The sequence below is a fragment of the Homalodisca vitripennis genome, chromosome 2 (assembly GCF_021130785.1).
Source record: "Homalodisca vitripennis isolate AUS2020 chromosome 2, UT_GWSS_2.1, whole genome shotgun sequence".
Lineage (NCBI taxonomy): Eukaryota > Metazoa > Arthropoda > Insecta > Hemiptera > Cicadellidae > Homalodisca > Homalodisca vitripennis.
The window spans coordinates 188,892,509-188,911,371 of record NC_060208.1 but is presented as its reverse complement, the minus strand read 5'-3'; the positions used below and the strand labels follow the sequence as shown (position 1 = coordinate 188,911,371).

At 35.9% G+C, this 18,863-nt stretch overlaps 1 protein-coding gene and 2 non-coding genes across 3 annotated transcripts in view; 2 read left to right on the top strand and 1 right to left on the bottom strand.

Moving 5' to 3' along the window:
• The window catches only part of LOC124355937, a 122,536-nt gene that overhangs the window by 91,470 nt on the left and 12,203 nt on the right, over positions 1-18,863 (top strand). The window lies entirely within an intron of this gene.
• On the top strand, positions 17,367-17,438 carry Trnaq-cug. The gene has a single exon. It is a non-coding gene; the product is annotated as a tRNA-Gln (tRNA).
• Positions 17,766-17,837, bottom strand: Trnaq-cug. The gene has a single exon. It is a non-coding gene; the product is annotated as a tRNA-Gln (tRNA).

Here is an 18,863-nt window from a genome sequence, read left to right as displayed (position 1 = left end):
TGTTCTGGAGACGTAAAAAAATTCTAATGTTCCTAATACGAAAATGTTGAATCAATCAAACTACATATTCCTTTCTCAGAATTTGGTATCTACGACATAAGTAGATTTTGCCCATTGTTATGCAAGTGCTTATTTGGTGAAATGCCACTTCGCTAACGTTCAGCCTAGTTCTGTATAGGTACGTACACCGACATCAAACTCTATTTTGCCAAATGTGTGGGAGTGAATGTATTCGTCATTCACGAGATGTCGTGCAGATACTTCACTAATGCTAAGCCAAAATTGGCGGATATAAATTTACCGTCATCGTACTCTGTCTTGACTTCGTGGAAATTGAATTACATGTCAGATTTCATGTTTATAGCGTAAAAGGTTTTACAGAGGCAGTTTTTTTATATAGTTTTGACGGCTTCGTTATCAATGAAACTTTTCAAGATGACTATCATACGCATTTGAGAAAAATTGTTATCTCAGGTATTTCACAAGAAAAATCAAAACGAAATTTTTCACAACCTTTAAAAGTAATTGCAAATAACATTACTTATTTTTCGATAATTTTCAGGTTTCAAGGTGGTGGCGTTTGTAATTTAATATGTGTACAAACATAATTTCGGATTTGTCTGGTAAGGTTTCAAGAATATGGACTTTCTCAATGTTTGAAAGTGTTATAATTGTACTAAATCGCCAAAATGGTGGGTTATTGTCTCATCAGTGTTGAGCAAATCAAACATCTAATTCATTTCGGTGTGAAAACCTCGTGTGAAATCTACCTTTCTTCCGACTGAGCCGGAAGGGATACTTTAAAACTTAATAGACACATCACAATGTATATCTATTCGTTAGTTTCGTAAGGATAATTTTTGAAAAATTGACAAAACTTTCAAAAATAAAATTAAATAGTGATTCATCTTTTAAATCTGTATGCATAATGTCAAAATATTTACTTTTTACGAAATATTGTAAGGTTCTTATGAAAATATTGATGCGGACTTCACCATAGTGTATGATTTCTTGTAAAGTCTGAATAATACCAATGATGTTATGGTTCCTGAAACATACCTCTTGCAGCTTCATACAGAAGAAGACCCCCACCTTGAACTATTAGACTTATGACCTGTATTCAACGCATCAAAAATGATGGTTCACGTTCACGCCTGGCATATAAGATTAAAACGGCTGGAACCCATCCAATACCCCAGAGATTTCTGAATGGAGCTTCTCTGGACGGAAGAATCTTTAATCAACTCCAGATTGGTGGGAAGTGTCCAGCAAATCTAGCAGATATGAGATTTCTCCGGCGTGAATTCCACCTCAGATCATACGATCAAAAACTTCATTTAAGGTTTAGAGGATTCAGGTCGTCGGTGTTTTGGAAGCCAGCCAATTGTGGTGGGCGAGTTTACGAAACTACCAATACTTCACATCTTAATGCTGCTTGAGTACTGATGTAGATCGTATGGTCTTGGATCAGTCTTAAATACTATCAACTCAGCTTTGAATAAAACTGGTAATGTTTATTGCATATTTGAAAGTCTAAGAATTCAATGCATATTTATAACCTAAACTTGTTTGTAGTGTTTGAAGTTTTCATAAACTGTATTTTCCTGATAGAGATTGTAATCATAATAAATAAATTCAAAATTTAAAAATGAGAATTTTAATATTTGAAATGTTTGAAGTGAAATATACTGTTTTGACAAGTGTTTTTTGCTTGTGCATGCACATTTTTAAAACGGGTATGCTCTCTTAAAATGCTTTGAAGGATTGCGTTAAACCATTGGAGTTGTAATAATAGTTGTAAAATGGTTGGTATTTTGTACATGTTTTATAGTAATGCTGAATTTGTTCTTATTTGAATTAAATGTTCAATAGGCTCCATTTTAGGAAGTTAAAGCAAGTCTTACAGCAATTTTTTTTTAAGTTTTCCTCTTTTATTACCAAAAACTATGTGCAAGGTTTGGTATCTGTAGCTTTACTAATTCTAGAGATAGTATGTTTTTTGTAAAAAATACAAAATGGCGGCTAGTGACCAAACAACACATTTCTCGACCTGCATTTATGCAGGTTACTTTTTGTTTGAACTGATGACTTCTTTTTTAACTCCCTGTATACATATATACTGTTAAAACGTTTCATATTCTTACCGTTCTTTGTGAATCTGATTACAAGATACCCTCAATACTGCTTTACATGCCCAGAAAACTCTCGTGGAGTTACTAAAAACCTTCTCTATTTTACTTACACTCGGAAAAAAATCTTGAAAACCTCCAAAAATCCAACTGGACACCGATTACATCACCCGCAAAGGCCACATTCATGTAGAGATGGGAAGGTGTTTTACGAATTTATTTTATTTCAATTAACTCATATGTGGAAGGAGTATGAATCATGTACAAGCAGAAGACCGCTAGTCTGTTTCAAGTTCGACATTCCTCTACCAAGAAAGGACTACATGTACCATTACTAGGACCGGTCCTAGCTGCGCACATGCGTGTGTTGCAAAGCTGGTCCTAAGTTCCTCCGTTACTTGACTAATGCCGTAGTTGGCACGGATCCTAAGGTGACGACGCCATTCTTGCTGGTTGGTTTGCGAGGAATTCTTCTGAACCGCTTCGTTAGTTGGGTCGTGTCCTATCCGTGTCGGTCGACCTGGAGAACCTAGGAGCGACGTGACTTGCTACAGAGTTATGAAGGACTTGCGACTAGTAAACTTTGCAGTTCAGTTGCTTTTCAGTTTATGTTTACATAAACCGGTGCTGATGTTTACATAGCCGGTGCTGAAGAATTTCTTCTTGCAAAACCTTAGTGATTACACCAGAGACTACTGAAATGTTCCATCCTAATTGTTTGAGTCTAACTCATAAAAGGGCAATTACAAGCATAGCCGGTGCTGAAGAATGTCTTCTTGAAATCTTAGTGATTACTCCAGAGACCACTGAAATGTTCCATCCCAATTTTTTGAGTCGAATTCATAAAAGGACAAGGACGGTCAGAAAACTGGAACAATTTGACTTAATTGTTATGTTCTGGCTAAAATACCAAATAATTGACGAATATAATGTGATTAATAAACGGATACAGTGGAGTTTTGACGGATCTGGCAGAACGTAACGAAAGAGATATCAGACAGACGGAGTGACCTTTGACCTTTGATGTCCAAAATCATTAGGGTTCTTCCTTAGACCTAGAGGAATCTAAATAAATACCAGTACAAGTCTCCTAGGACTTTTCTATCAAGGGTTATCGCACATACAGACGAACAGACGGGCGGACAACGCCTTAATTTTAAGAAAGCTCTCATAGAACATACAACAAGTAAGCAAACGTTAAAATAAATTTGATTTTAATTCATTATGGAAACTGTAAGATTCCATAAATTTAAAAAGTAATTCCGAACCCATGTCTATTCATTTTGAGACTAATAATGGTTATGTGCCTAAAATATTATAGTCGTATTCGTAGAAATCCTAGGTAATTGGTTTTATAGAACTAGACCATTAAATTAGAGGCATATAAACATTTATTGCAGCGCTAAATCTAAAATCCTTCTACGTTTCTACGTTTTATTGCCGTACAACTAAACTCCAATCGGTGTGTTCAGTTTTGATCAGAAGGTGGGACAGATTCTCACGGGCACAGACCCGGATAGTGGAGCCGTAGCTGTCACTGGGCTAATTTGAGTGGCCTACGCTAGTTTGTAGTCCTGACTAGTGGCCAGGAGAGATGACGTCCACATCGAACACCTGTCAATAGATCCTCGTTATCCTTCTTGCTTCAGGTCAGAAAGTTGCAGGATAAAGGTGAACCATAATCATTCTGGAATAATGTTCTGGAGTGAGTTAGCAGGTATTTCAAGAAACATGAACCCTTCACCAACGACAGGTTCAGTTTTAAAGGACATTAATTCATAACTTCTGTGTTCAAAATAATTTGAGTACACAGTTACAACATTTTAGTGCTCATTATGCATACATAAATTATAAATTGAGCGTACAAATTTACAAATGCTCCTACATACTATGCAATTATCGTACAGGTAGCACAGTGTCTTTATAATTGTGTAGGTTATACAGACAGAACAGTTATTTCTACAGCAGCACATCAAATGAATATCTTTCTCTGTGATATTTTCAACAAATCTGCACTACATCGCACACTCAGCGACATAATTTGCGCATTGAGCAAGTGTGATTATAATAACTATTGCTGGGTATAATATATAGACTACATGGGGTATTCATCATCGATAGTCTGTACGATTTGCCCTTTAGATAGGGGGTAGGTAGAGTCATTTTATTAATTCTGCATATAACAAGTTGTCACTGAAGCCATTCAAATAATTGGTAGAACAACTTAGGTGAAAAGTTAAACATCTTGCAATTACGCATTGCTTAAGTAAAACCATACTTAGGCACGTTCATGTTGTCGTTGCATAAGTGGATCTTATAAAAAATTATAATAAAACAGCTAATGCGTTTGTAAATTAATAAACAATTTTCTAAAAAACACGATTAAAAAAAATCATAATCCCTACTCGGAGTTTTCTTAACTATGGATATATAGTTCTCTACATATTACTATAAAATATTTTTGGAATAAAATAACCTAACAGCGCAGTGTAGTGTAAGGAAAGAAAGTTGTTATTTGCAATGATCACGTGAGTATCGTAAGTTCCATGCGCCCCTCGGTACTCAACGATTAAACTATAAAGTAGTCCTTAAAGTAGATTTTGATTTTGAAAGCATTCATATGTTCATAGCGTTCTATAATTAGGCAACATGTTAATTTTGAGTTTTACTTACAATGTCAAACGAAATACAATTGTCTAGAACTCAAAATCTAAAATCACAGGGGACTGAATGTAAATGTGAAGTTACTTATGTCAAGACTACTATCGCTGCAACTGATGGATAGTACACACAAAACCGTTAAAAGGGTATTACTCAATTTGTAATAAAACACGCAACATTCAGTACAATGTATTCGATGTTAATTAGTAAAATATTACGCAGTCTTAACTACACATATGCGATATAAATATTTATATCCCTCATGTTTAAATTTAAGTAAATCGTTAATTGAAATACTTCACCTAAACATTTATTAAATCAAACCACTAATTAAACCCGTTCTGTAAAATCACATAATTTTGACTCCTAAAAACCTAATTAAAAATTTTAAATAAGGCCAACCGTTTAACTGTGAAGGAAACAGGATTTTCCGGACATTTCACATTGTTCAGTGAAACAAAACAAATCAGTAACACTATGTTTCGAGATCTGCAATCTGATCTCTTTTTCAAGTAATTAGTCAGGTAATAAAATCTTAAAAAAAAACTGTTTAACCCTCCCAGTGGCAACTACTTTCTCTCCAAGTGGCGGGACTTTTTCTCACATTTTGTATTGTATCAATATATACATATTTTTAGCTCTAAAAATTATATAAATATGACATATTACTGTATATATCACATTAAACTGCACAAAACACACAATGTAACAATGTTAAAATAATTTACTTACCTTGGTTTAGTTAAAAAGTAGATGAGTTGAAAAAACAAAATATTTTTTTGAAAATTTTAATTTTTGTTTGGCTTCAATTATGAAATTAAAAAATAGATAAAATAAACTATTCTTGATAGCAGTTTTGTTCTAAATTTAATTTTAATTAGAAAAACACAGTTTGAATGTACTAAAAAAATACACTAACACACTAACACTAATTACATAAAACAACTATGTACACCAGTTTTTATGACATTTTAGTCTGTATCTGAGCCATCTTCTTTCCTCCTCTTCCTTCCAGGCCTTAGAGGTTTCCAATAATGTTCCAAGTAGGGAAAGCACTCTCTGTGAACTCCGCAATTGCAGGCTGGACACCAAAAGTTGCTTTTACCTCTTTTTTTGTGGGTCCACATACAGCACATAGTCTTTTTTCCTCTTTTTTAAGCCTCAGCTTTAAGCTATGACGGCTTCATTGAACACTGGCTATTTCATGTTTATTCCTGATGGGCCCTCCCCGGGATTTGAACCCGTGATCTCTCAGTAAGAGAGCCGAGACTATATCCATTAGTCTACGGAGGAGGACAACACATAGTCTTTCTTTGCGTCCAGCCGTGACTGTTCTATTAACGCGACTCGCCAAGGGCGTTTAAAATCGACATACAGTAAACAAAACGTATAGCCAGTACAATAAAATACTATATGAAATTAAAGTTTGGATTCTGTTCTTTCTATCCATACCACTTCAGCGCGGATACGTCGCAGAATGTATTTATAAACCGTTTAACAAAAAAGGCTTACGTAAATAGACGCTGCAGCGTCTTTCACCACTCGGAGGTGTTACTTTTTCCATCTGTTTACATTTTAACCATCTATTTAATTAAGGCAACGCGAAGAATAAGTTCAGTTAATGTTTCTGTTAAATTTGTGCAAGTGTAAATTTTTGTTTGTATCAAAATCTCTTTCAGCGTTGAGCAAATCTGGAAGGGTGCTAACAGTTTCGTGTAATGCAATCTGTCTAAGAGAAGGAATTCACTTCTGGGTCTCAGAAAGGAACTCGCGGCTGCGCGTGCGCACACGCGGTGATTATCGCCACCGAAGATTGCAGGCCCCGAAAACGCGGATGTTTCGTCATAATAAGCGTGTGTCCGTTATTGAATACTGAGATAGCCGTTTGGTGTGCCACAGGGATACTGATTGTACCCGCTGCTATTTCTGGACTCACCCAATCGCCAATGTAATCTATCCGCTTTGGACTGCGGATCTTGAAGATATTTGAGAATGGCTTTGGGGAATTTTTTATAAGGATTAGTACAATTAATCTATGGGAAACGACTCAAATTTCATATTTACAGTGGGAGGGTAGTTTTAAATTTTAGGGAGAAGGGCGTCTATTCCAGCCATATTTATATTCTGTATGCGATCAACCGACAGTTCGTGAGATTGCAGATCAACAGTCGTACATAAATGGGATAACGGGTTCGGAATTGTCGAGTAACAAAATGACAAACAGACTGACAGTGACTGACTGACAGGCTGTCGACGAGACGTACAGGTCACGGCGGCCGTTTGCACAAATTGTTTGCACCACTTTTTATTTTGTGGGCACATGTGTGCAACTAGTTTTCAGCTGTAGAATATTGCATACGTGTGTATTTTATTCACCCAAGGAGATTTCTGTAGAAAATTCATTAATATAAACTTGTGTTTTATTCGGTCACTTCTACTTGTATTGGTGAAATATATTTATTTATAGTAACAAACTAAATGTTCAGATTCTTTACAAAAGGCTAGAATCAGATCTAAATTATTTGTCGTACTTTAATTCCTGTGTTTGGGTATAATATACAATCTAAGCAAAGTCATTCTAAGAATAACAAAACTATTTGTTAACCGTATATTTTTATTATACAACGAACCTCAAACGTATTTTGTTGTTTATTCTTAAAATGGTTTATTATGGTTATTTTTTCCACTGGTATCAAATGGAATTCTCTTCTGGTGGGAAACTTCATCGTCATCCTCTTTCAACCGGGTTTTTAGATTGCAGAAAATGGCTGTGAGGGTGATTTGTGCTCTCGGGAGCCGGGAGAGAGCCGAGAGGTATTCCTTTGAATTTTTTTTACCCTTCCATCCTTATTTATATATTCGATGTGTGTATTTTCTTTTAAAACCCTGTCATCCTTTCCAGTATATATATATATATATATATATATATATATATATATATATATATATATATATATATATATATATATCCTTATTCCACACGATATTCCACAAAACCTGCCCTATGGATCCAAAAACATCACCACGAATTCTTTAAAAAAACCACATATGTGGGCCAAAATATTTTAATGCTCTACCAGACTATATAAAAACTAGTGAAACCCTTTCAATATTTAAAAAGAATAAATAATGATATCATGAACAGAGTATGTTATACCTAGGAGGAATTGTTGGGGGCTTATCTCTGACTGTAAGTTTATAAATTGTACTTCTCAATAGATATGTTGAGATTTTTTTTGTGATATGATTAAATTTGAAATGGCATGTAAAAATAATTTGATATGTAATATAGTTTGTATAACTATTATACGTATATGATTATGGCTATGTTCCATGCAGTGTTGTATTGTTAATTTGTTTGATTTGATTTAAATAAAATTGAAAACACCTACGTATTTGATTACTAGTTTTGATAATTATTGCTCAAGTAGTCATGAATTTTGCGCTTTTCGAAATGGAAACGTAAACAGGTGTGGGCGAAGCGTTGCTATTGATCACAATGTTTGCAGTTTAAAACTATTATTTTCTTACAGAAGAAACCGTAATTAATATAGGGAAGAAATGAGACAGAAATCATATGGGCGGTCATCGACCACAATGTTGCTTCGATTGTAACGGTTATTGGCCACTCCAAAAGCACTAAATACTAAATGGCAGCAATAGAGCCATTTGGTAAGCAACACCTGGCAGCCGACAACTGGAGATGATATCTCCGATCGGCCAATCTGAATGCTCTAATTGTCGCGTTCTCGGCCGGCTACGCTGGGAGCGGTGTCCAGTCCTTCAAATTACATCTGATTCAAGGTTCTGGCCTGTTCTCGCATTTCTGCGTTTCGTTAAACGCACGATCCTCGCGCGGCGCGGCGCGGACTACAATTTGACGCAGTTAGGCGCATTATGAGGAGCGTGACAGTCGAGGCTTCCCGCAGTATCTGGGCCGTGGTCCGGCAGCCATATCGGCCCGGGAACTACGGATCACCGGACTACGGCTGCGACTGCGACTGGCACAGTTTATTCCTCCAAATTGTCGCTGCTATCGCTAAAAGTGACCGACGGATCTTGCGGTTTCGTTTTGATCACGAACCCGGTGCAAGTGGTTCAAACAGTTTGTTGGCTTTCTCTTCCTTGATGCACAATTTTAAGGTTAAGATCTGTTTTAGGTTGGACTACTTTCAATAATTCTTTAGTCACATCTCCTTTACACCTTCACTGCTGGTATATACGTTGAGTGAGACTGACTACTCTCAAAGTGCTTCTGCACCAACTCTCTAGCTAATGCGTGTAGTCAAACGACTTTTTTGAAAACAGGAAATACAATTTGTATCCCACCACGGCTAATTATACGCATATAATGTAGTCAGTGATTGTTTTAATGAAGTGTGCCTTTGAGGAAAATAGCATAAATTACGCCATTACCTTCAGTCGCATTTCATGTAGCCCTGACTACTATAGAACACTCATACAATCTTCATCCATCTTTCTGAGCAAAATGGGCCCAGGTAACTTTTTTAATCTCTGAAATTTCTTTAAAACTACCAAAATCATTGTTTCAACAATTCTTGTCTTCTATGTATTGACCTTACAGAGTTCTTAATATGAAATAAAAGAACACAACCAACTGAACAATTCAACAATATAGATATTCTTTTAATTAAATTTCAGTTCAATATGCAACTTATAAAACTTTCTTTAGTGCAGGGGTTTTTCCACTTTTTATCCTTAATTTAGCCGCTACCCTGTAAAATGGGGTGTGTGACGATTTAAGAGGGCAAACTACAATTAGTAATGTACGAAATTTAAAGATGCGATCGATGTCTGTAACTGGAATATCGCTTCAAAAAAATATAATGGTGACAGCACTTATTTTTCACCCCACTATGGGTACAAAGAGGAACTTGGGTAAAAATACTTCTATAATTGAATATTTTTTATCGTTTTCCGATATGAGATTCATTTATATAATATCAATTGATTAATTAAATAAAATTGACTTAACATTTTTTGATGTCGACTTGATACAACGCAGAGAAATCAAGTTCTAGTTTCTACAAATTTCGAATTAATAAGATTAACAGAATAATGGTGTCGCAGATACAAGTACTTTGAGTTGGGCTTATGCCAGGTCATGATGAAGAGATTATGTTGAGTTGTGAAGAAGAGGATTGGCACAGCGGCTCAGGAACTGGTGGAGTACACACGCAGTAGACGAGCTGCGAGCAGTTGGCGCAGTCCCAGTACTCGGTAACAGTTTGGCACCCGGTCACTGTCGGCACGGCACGGCTTGAACAGTCCAATTTAAGTAAATAGTGCAGCACCACATCTTAGATGGTCGGTATAAATACAGCTTAAGTCTAACTCCCAACATTAACCGTTCTGTCACAACTTAAGTTCTTTATCTTTGTACACACCTTACATGTATTTCATTTTTAAGATCCTTATCCAAGATTGTTGGTCTTCTGCAAAGTGTAGAGTAAATTTTAATTATGTAACAAGTAAATTAAATTTTTTACTCAATGTTACTTTTATAATCTACACGTTGAAATGTTCTGTAAAATGCCATCTTAAACAATGTTAGTTCAAAGTAAATTACTGATGATCGTTATTCGTAATTACAAATAGATTACGATGTCAAGAACTGGTATGTGGTATCTTCATGTATTAGATCCTAAAACAATATAAGCTTACATGACTTATAATACATGAAAAAATCTATCCTATTATCGTTTCAAGAAAAGGGCAGTTATCATATTTCGTGACGTCATGTTTCCGCCGTAACACATAACAATAATACCTGACGTAATCCTGTTATGCTAGTTTAATTTTTTAAACTTAATTTGTACTCATGTTTAAGGCTTTTAATTTCAAGGATTTAAATAATTTGTTGTTAAAGCTCATAATATTATTATATCTGTTTGACAGATATTAGATTGAACGGAACTGGAAGTGTATGTAGATTTTTTAAATATACAGACAATATTTGTCTTGTGTGCTAAAAACTATTCCCGAGCTAAGATAAAATCAAATCGTTTATTTCCCCGTTACAATTAACATTGCATGGTAAAGGTCAGTTTTAGATTTGGAACATTGACATCACAATCCCACCACATTTAGACTCAAAACGAAGTGATACACTCATCTCACTTGGCCATCGCCAATGTTCGTCCAAGAGCCCTAATCTACCAGTTCGAGCCTCGGGCCCTCGTGTACCCTAGTGTAGGTCAACCATCTAAAGAAGGGTTGTCAATTTATTAGAGCCGGTGAAACTCGTGTCACAATAATTACAACTGGTCGTACGGAGAGCCCTTCTATTAAAATTAAGGGAAAATGTTGGCTCTTAGTCCGGACCTTTTCGGAAAAAAATATCGTTTATAAAATAATATTTATAAAATTTGGATTACATGTGTAATAATCTTATAGCTTAGTTTTTATTCACGTTATTTGTGTTGATCGATGCCAAATATTAAGAAAGTCAATTAAGTTTTATCTTAACTAAAAAAACTCACTCCACAATAACGCTATCAATCGACAATAGAAAGGTCGCCTGATTGATTTATTATTAGCTCACGGTTATCAACAAGTATGATATTGTGTTTCAGCCCCTGCAGCAGCTGGCTCGTGATTAAATGCGCTGTAAAGTGAACATATTGTAGTTTAAGAGCTCAAGTTGACAGCCCATCTCCCAGATGTGATGACGTAGTACACGTACCGCGTTGCTGACATCGTAACCGTAAATACAGATACCGCTGCCGCTCATACAAATCGATGCAAATATTATGCGTCTTTTAATTGGCTACTAACTATCCACTTGGCAATTTATTGTTTACTAGTGATTTTTCCAGTTTGTTCTCAATGTGTCTTCTACGAGATGACATCATAATTATAAAAACCACTAACTAGGAAGCCATCGCACTTGTGGTATTCTTACTCATTAGTTTTGACAGATGGTTCTTTACCACAAGTCCTTTTTATATGTTACGAGGATCTGCGTAATTATGGTCACTAAACTTGACACACAACTTTAGAAGAATATTAAAATGTAAAACATTATAAATGTTCTGGCTGACCGAAGTTTAAGTATTGTAGATATATTTACGTGGAATAACGGTCAGGTAAGAAGCTTATTTTATGTTATAACATCAATATCGTATAGCCAGGGGGATTAAGTATTTCAAACACCTCCCCTCCATCACCGATAATATGTCGATTTATTAAACTGGGGTGCCATAAATCAAATGTTTCACAGCTAACCATCCACGCCTCCCCCACCACAATTATTTCTAGCTATGATCTTGCCTTAGCGTTTCTCTGAGGGGATTGTAGGGTTGTAGGTCCACGCCTAATTTTGACGTCACGTGTTCACAGAATGGGACCGTGAGTCCACGCCGACACCCCTGGTTTACCGATCCTGATTATCAAGACTGATCTGGTAGTACATTAGTGTTACTACCTGAACATTCTCCACTCTAATCATGCTTTCACTGCATTCGTATGGCATACTGCTATGGTAGTAAAATGTTAACAACAATTACACACATAAAAAATAAATTTAAATAATTACTTTAAAAGCAAACTCTAAAGAGTATATTAATATCTTAAATAATATATTTTTTATACTTCTATAGTAATTCTGCGCTATTATGTTAGCTTTTTAACGCAGTAAGTTATTATTAATTATTCGTTTTTGCGATTTGTTTTTGTACATTAAATTGTCAAGTCCATTACTCATTTCATTAGGCTACATGTGTTAATGTCACTGTCACTTATTAAAATACCCAATGACTTCACTCAGTTTGTTTAAATATTTATTTATTCTGCGAGTTTTCCCACCATGGTTAACCATAGTATATTAATATAAAAAGATTCGCTAGCGCTCAGCCAAATCCCAAGGAGTGGCATGCACCATCATCGAACTCAGTGTTCCTTATATAGAAATTAAGCCGCATGCACTATATTAAGTCTATATATCAGTTCGTTTTCGGAATAAACAGGCAGAACTGACATTTTTTCAGTCCCTGGAGTTATACGCTTCGTTAAAGCTCAGCCAACAATCACGTCACAGTTATGCCTTATTTATATTAATTTTTCATTTTCTCATGTAGATAACATATTTCATACAGTAATTCAGGTAAGGCACGTACATGGGTTGTGGCGGCCAGCTGAGTTGTGTGTGTAGGGGTGGGTATATAATCTTTCCATAAGAACACGGTTGTCAAGACAGTGTAGAATGATCCTTAATCGAGACTTTCAACTATCAGCTAAACTATCGGATGATGCGATTGAGCCATCATCTATAAAAATGTCTCTGGTGTTGTTACAATGTATATGTATATACATGTGTATATATATATATTTATATAATAATTAGTACTATATTTGTTAGATACCTAAATGAACCCGGTAGAACAGCCTATTTCCGCCCAACAGTGCCAGTGTATGTGTAGCTGGTCAGTGCCGCAGCCAAAGCAGCCCAACACGGATACGGAGATCGATACTCAACTATCCGGTTTCTCCGGATGTGCCGGGGATACTTCACCTGAAATGCATGAACCGCTGATTACTGTCACTCTAATCAGCCGTGTGCCATTTCAGTAATCCTTACAACACGACAAGGCTATCCGTGTACATTTTTATGGATATGGTCATAATTTACATGTAGTATCGATATTTCTTATCTCGTTTTTCATTGATTTTTACTACCGAGTGCATGAGTTTTCTTCTGCTTTCATTACGTAATGTTATATAAAATCAAATGTGCGACATATGATAAAGTGGTATTCCACGTGTCCAACATATAATTTCTTTACAGACTGTAACTAAAGTGTCAAAATTTTGGTTTTTGAAACTAACAAATATTAGCGAAATTGTGTATTATATATGACGTTTCACATGGAGTCTGTATTTTTGTTAGTGTTACATACGTTGAACGTTTTTAAAAGGATAATTTCAGTGATTTAAAACTATGACAATTTTGAAATTTCAATGCCAAATTTAGGAACTCTGGTTTTAGGACAAAATAAATATTAGACACTTACGATTTCCCGGAAAGGCGAAAGAACGCGGTCGCGGCAGAGTAGTTCATTTAATATTACGATCAAGTAAAGCCTAAATAGTAAACAAACGCAATCCCCGTAAAAAAAACTTGTCGGGCTAAGACTAATAAATTTACCTAAATCAGTTACACAAGATTATTAACAATGTATGTACATTCCAAATAAGTTTTCATAACATAAAGAATCAACTACCTTTATAAATTTACCCTTAATACTATGTAAAGTAATAATAATAATGCTCTTAGCAATTTTATATGTGTATTTTTTTTATTTTTACGCCTGTTTTTTGTTAATAGTGTTAATAGTTAAAAACAGTTTTTTAAACAAAACTCGGTAGTTGAATGAATACATTTTAATATTGTTTGTCATTTAATTTTTGAAATGTATGTATAAATAATTAGGTACGCTGCTACAGTGAATATCCACATCAATATCCGGAATGGAGCTCGCCATTCCCTCGGACTTAAAAATGGTGAGCCCGGCAGATTATACAGAACAGCGTTATTTATGAGGCGGAGAAGACACCCGCTCGAAGCGGTCCGCTTCCACAACTTGCGCCGTACAACTGGGCATAAACATCGGACAATCATGCAAAGCACGCATTGTCCCCGAGCCCGCAGGTATGGACCGGCATTGCTGACCGAATCTTGGACAAACGGGACCTTTACAGCCCCAAAGTGTCAGGTCTAGGCCGTAAAAATACCTGCCCTGGTTAGGCCACTTAGTTTTGTGGCTCGCGTGTGATAGGTGGCCCGGCATTAACGTTTCGGATGTGAGCCCGAACTGGATCATAATACCGAGATACGGGAACTGGTTCGCTTCTAAATCTGTATTGCTCAACACAGAACTCCTGCAGTAGCGTACTGGTGAAGTGATTCATAATACCGAGATACGGGAACTGGTTCGCTTCTAAATCTGTATTGCTCAACACAGAACTCCTGCTTTAGCGTACTGGTGAAGTGATTCATAATAGCGAGATACGGGAACTGGTTCGCTTCTAAATCTGTATTGCTCAACACACAGAACTCCTGCAGTAGCGTACTGGTGAAGTGATTCATAATAGCGAGATACGGGAACTGGTTCGCTTGTAAATCTGTATTGCTCAACACAGAACTCCTGCAGTAGCGTACTGGTGAAGTGATTCATAATACCGAGATACGGGAACTGGTTCGCTTCTAAATCTGTATTGCTCAACACAGAGAACTCCTGCAGTAGCATACTGGTGAAGTGATTCATAATACCTAGATACGGGAACTGGTTCGCTTCTAAATCTGTATTGCTCAACACAGAACTCCTGCTTTAGCGTACTGGTGAAGTGATTCATAATAGCGAGATACGGGAACTGGTTCGCTTCTAAATCTGTATTGCTCAACACACAGAACTCCTGCAGTAGCGTACTGGTGAAGTGATTCATAATAGCGAGATACGGGAACTGGTTCGCTTCTAAATCTGTATTGCTCAACACAGAACTCCTGCAGTAGCGTACTGGTGAAGTGATTCATAATACCTAGATACGGGAACTGGTTCGCTTGTAAATCTGTATTGCTCAACACACAGAACTCCTGCAGTAGCGTACTGGTGAAGTGATTCATAATAGCGAGATACGGGAACTGGTTCGCTTCTAAATCTGTATTGCTCAACACAGAACTCCTGCAGTAGCGTACTGGTGAAGTGATTCATAATACCGAGATACGGGAACTGGTTCGCTTGTAAATCTGTATTGCTCAACACACAGAACTCCTGCAGTAGCGTACTGGTGAAGTGATTCATAATAGCGAGATACGGGAACTGGTTCGCTTCTAAATCTGTATTGCTCAACACAGAACTCCTGCAGTAGCGTACTGGTGAAGTGATTCATAATACCGAGATACGGGAACTGGTTCGCTTGTAAATCTGTATTGCTCAACACACAGAACTCCTGCAGTAGCGTACTGGTGAAGTGATTCATAATACCTAGATACGGGAACTGGTTCGCTTCTAAATCTGTATTGCTCAACACAGAACTCCTGCTTTAGCGTACTGGTGAAGTGATTCATAATAGCGAGATACGGGAACTGGTTCGCTTCTAAATCTGTATTGCTCAACACACAGAACTCCTGCAGTAGCGTACTGGTGAAGTGATTCATAATAGCGAGATACGGGAACTGGTTCGCTTGTAAATCTGTATTGCTCAACACAGAACTCCTGCAGTAGCGTACTGGTGAAGTGATTCATAATACCTAGATACGGGAACTGGTTCGCTTGTAATTCTGTATTGCTCAACACACAGAACTCCTGCATTAGCGTACTGGTGAAGTGATTCATAATAGCGAGATACGGGAACTGGTTCGCTTCTAAATCTGTATTGCTCAACACAGAACTCCTGCAGTAGCGTACTGGTGAAGTGATTCATAATACCGAGATACGGGAACTGGTTCGCTTGTAAATCTGTATTGCTCAACACACAGAACTCCTGCAGTAGCGTACTGGTGAAGTGATTCATAATACCTAGATACGGGAACTGGTTCGCTTCTAAATCTGTATTGCTCAACACAGAACTCCCGCAGTAGCGTACTGGTGAAGTGATTCATAATACCGAGATACGGGAACTGGTTCGCTTGTAAATCTGTATTGCTCAACACACAGAACTCCTGCAGTAGCGTACTGGTGAAGTGATTCATAATACCGAGATACGGGAACTGGTTCATTTCTAAATCTGTATTGCCCAACACCCAGAACTCCCGTAGATATATACGAATCTATACCCTTCATGGTTTATCTCGATAGCTTTATGGTCGATTCAGGAAAAAGTCAAACTTTTAGGTATTTTATCGTTTAAATATTCAAAAATCATAAACTTAAAAATATTCTAAAAAATGATTTGGATATGAGTTAACTATATCTTTAAAATGAGATATCTCACGTAATGCTATGATACGGACGCAAAATACATGAGGTTAATATTATTATTATGGGGAATAAGTCGGGGTCGTGTCACTAAAGCCGGCTATCTCATAATTGAGTTTAAAGAGTGGGATTTTTGTGTGATTTCTTTGGTATTAACAAAGTAGAACTTTAATATTATATTTATTAATTACTGTAGCGTGATAATGATTGAAAATCATTGAAACAAGTTTAAAATAACTGGTAATTTTTATTGATAAAGCATTCATTTTCTTATTAAAGAAATGCCAGAAGTAGGTACTGTTCTGAAAGCTGAATATAATGATCACTCAATTCTCTGTTTTATATACGGTATATATCAGTGAGAGATCCGGGTTCGAGTCCCGGCGGTGCAACTACTTTTTATGATTTGATGTTTATTTAAATTAACTTAATTTATTTCCAGATAAATAGTCAAAGACACTAGCTAAAATGTGTTCGATTTAAGAAAACTTTTTTTGCTTGCAGTTATGTGTTTTGTATATATATATATATATATATATATATATATATATACTTTTGTATGCTTGTATTTATTTCGAGTAGTGACTTTGGTAGTTGTAAAGGAAAGCTGGGAGGGGAGAGTAATCACTTACTAACGCGAGGTCCCATGGTGTAATGGTTAGCACTCTGGACTCTGAATCCAGCGATCCGAGTTCAAATCTCGGTGGGACCTGTTAATTTTGTTTTTGTAAATCGTCATCGTATAGAAAAACGTCATTTATTTACGTGTATAAAACCTGAGTTTTGTATTCAAATTTAATTTTCCTGCCCAATTAAATTGTTATTTTATTATATTAGTTGCTTTAAATAAATGTTATTTCTCTAACAGCATTTAAAATAAATTAAATACTATTAAATTATTTAATTTTATTAAATAATATAATTTTTGTTTATTAAACATTTATGTTATTAAAATGTAAAAGTGTTATAAATGAATTTGTATAAGATAATATAAAATTTGAAAATTAATACAGTATTGATTTGTAGGAGCAAAAATAACAGGTCCCACCGAGATTTGAACTCGGATCGCTGGATTCAGAGTCCAGAGTGCTAACCATTACACCATGGGACCTCGCGTTAGTAACAATGTACTCGCCCCTCCCAGCCACCCGACACGTCATCAGCATAACACCTACCGAATTTTGTATTTGGTAGTAAAGTCTCTAATACCACATTTTTCATAGATTGCTTTAGAAATTCAATTATTGACTACATTTTTATGATGGCGATCATAGTAAATATTTTATTATTGATTTGCGTTATTAGACGGTTTAGAATGGGTAGAGCATTTATTTTGGTAGGTACCAATAATTAAAGACAGAGAAATTATTTACATTCTTCACTAACAAATAAGAGTTTTATAATGCGTAGATATCTACATTAATGTTACTGTAAAATTGAAAATAGTCTGTTATATTTCTACCTTTTATATTGCTACCTTTACCGTAGAAGATGGAAGGAAGCAAATGAATTAAAGCCGAGTTTTTAAACATCGATGAGTTGCCAAAGACTTTGCAATAAACAGCCTATAAAAGATATTTCACCTAATGCCAAAATCTATTGCCACTTGAATCTTTGTGGTTCTGCGCTATCTGGTGGCAAATGAAAGAAACAGTGATTATAAATCTCGTATATCACTCAAAATTATTAGGTACTTAATTTTGAGTAAACTCCAATTATAATACAAAATCTAATTTTTTAAGTTTAGTTTAATTGGTAAAAGTTTTCTAGAAATTTAAACGATTACAACCTTAAACACAAGACAGTATTGTAGCGTTATCTACCTGCCATTTAACAGAACTAGGTTAACCGAAAACAATTTCTGCGCCACCAATCCCCATATGGGTACAAGGCCTATTCTCATTTAAAGCCAAAGCCATAGAGAAACTGAAAAGGATTAAGTAAAATAGATCAAACGAATAATTAATTATGTCAGCATTTGGTGATGTCATCAAAAAAATTACCGAACGGTTTATAGATAAAAATAATGTAGGCCTACGAGGGGTTTTCTGGGGTTAACAAAACTTTTACCGAGACTACTTTTACTTTATACTGTTATTTAAATTCCACTGACTTTAATTTATTTTTGAAACATAAT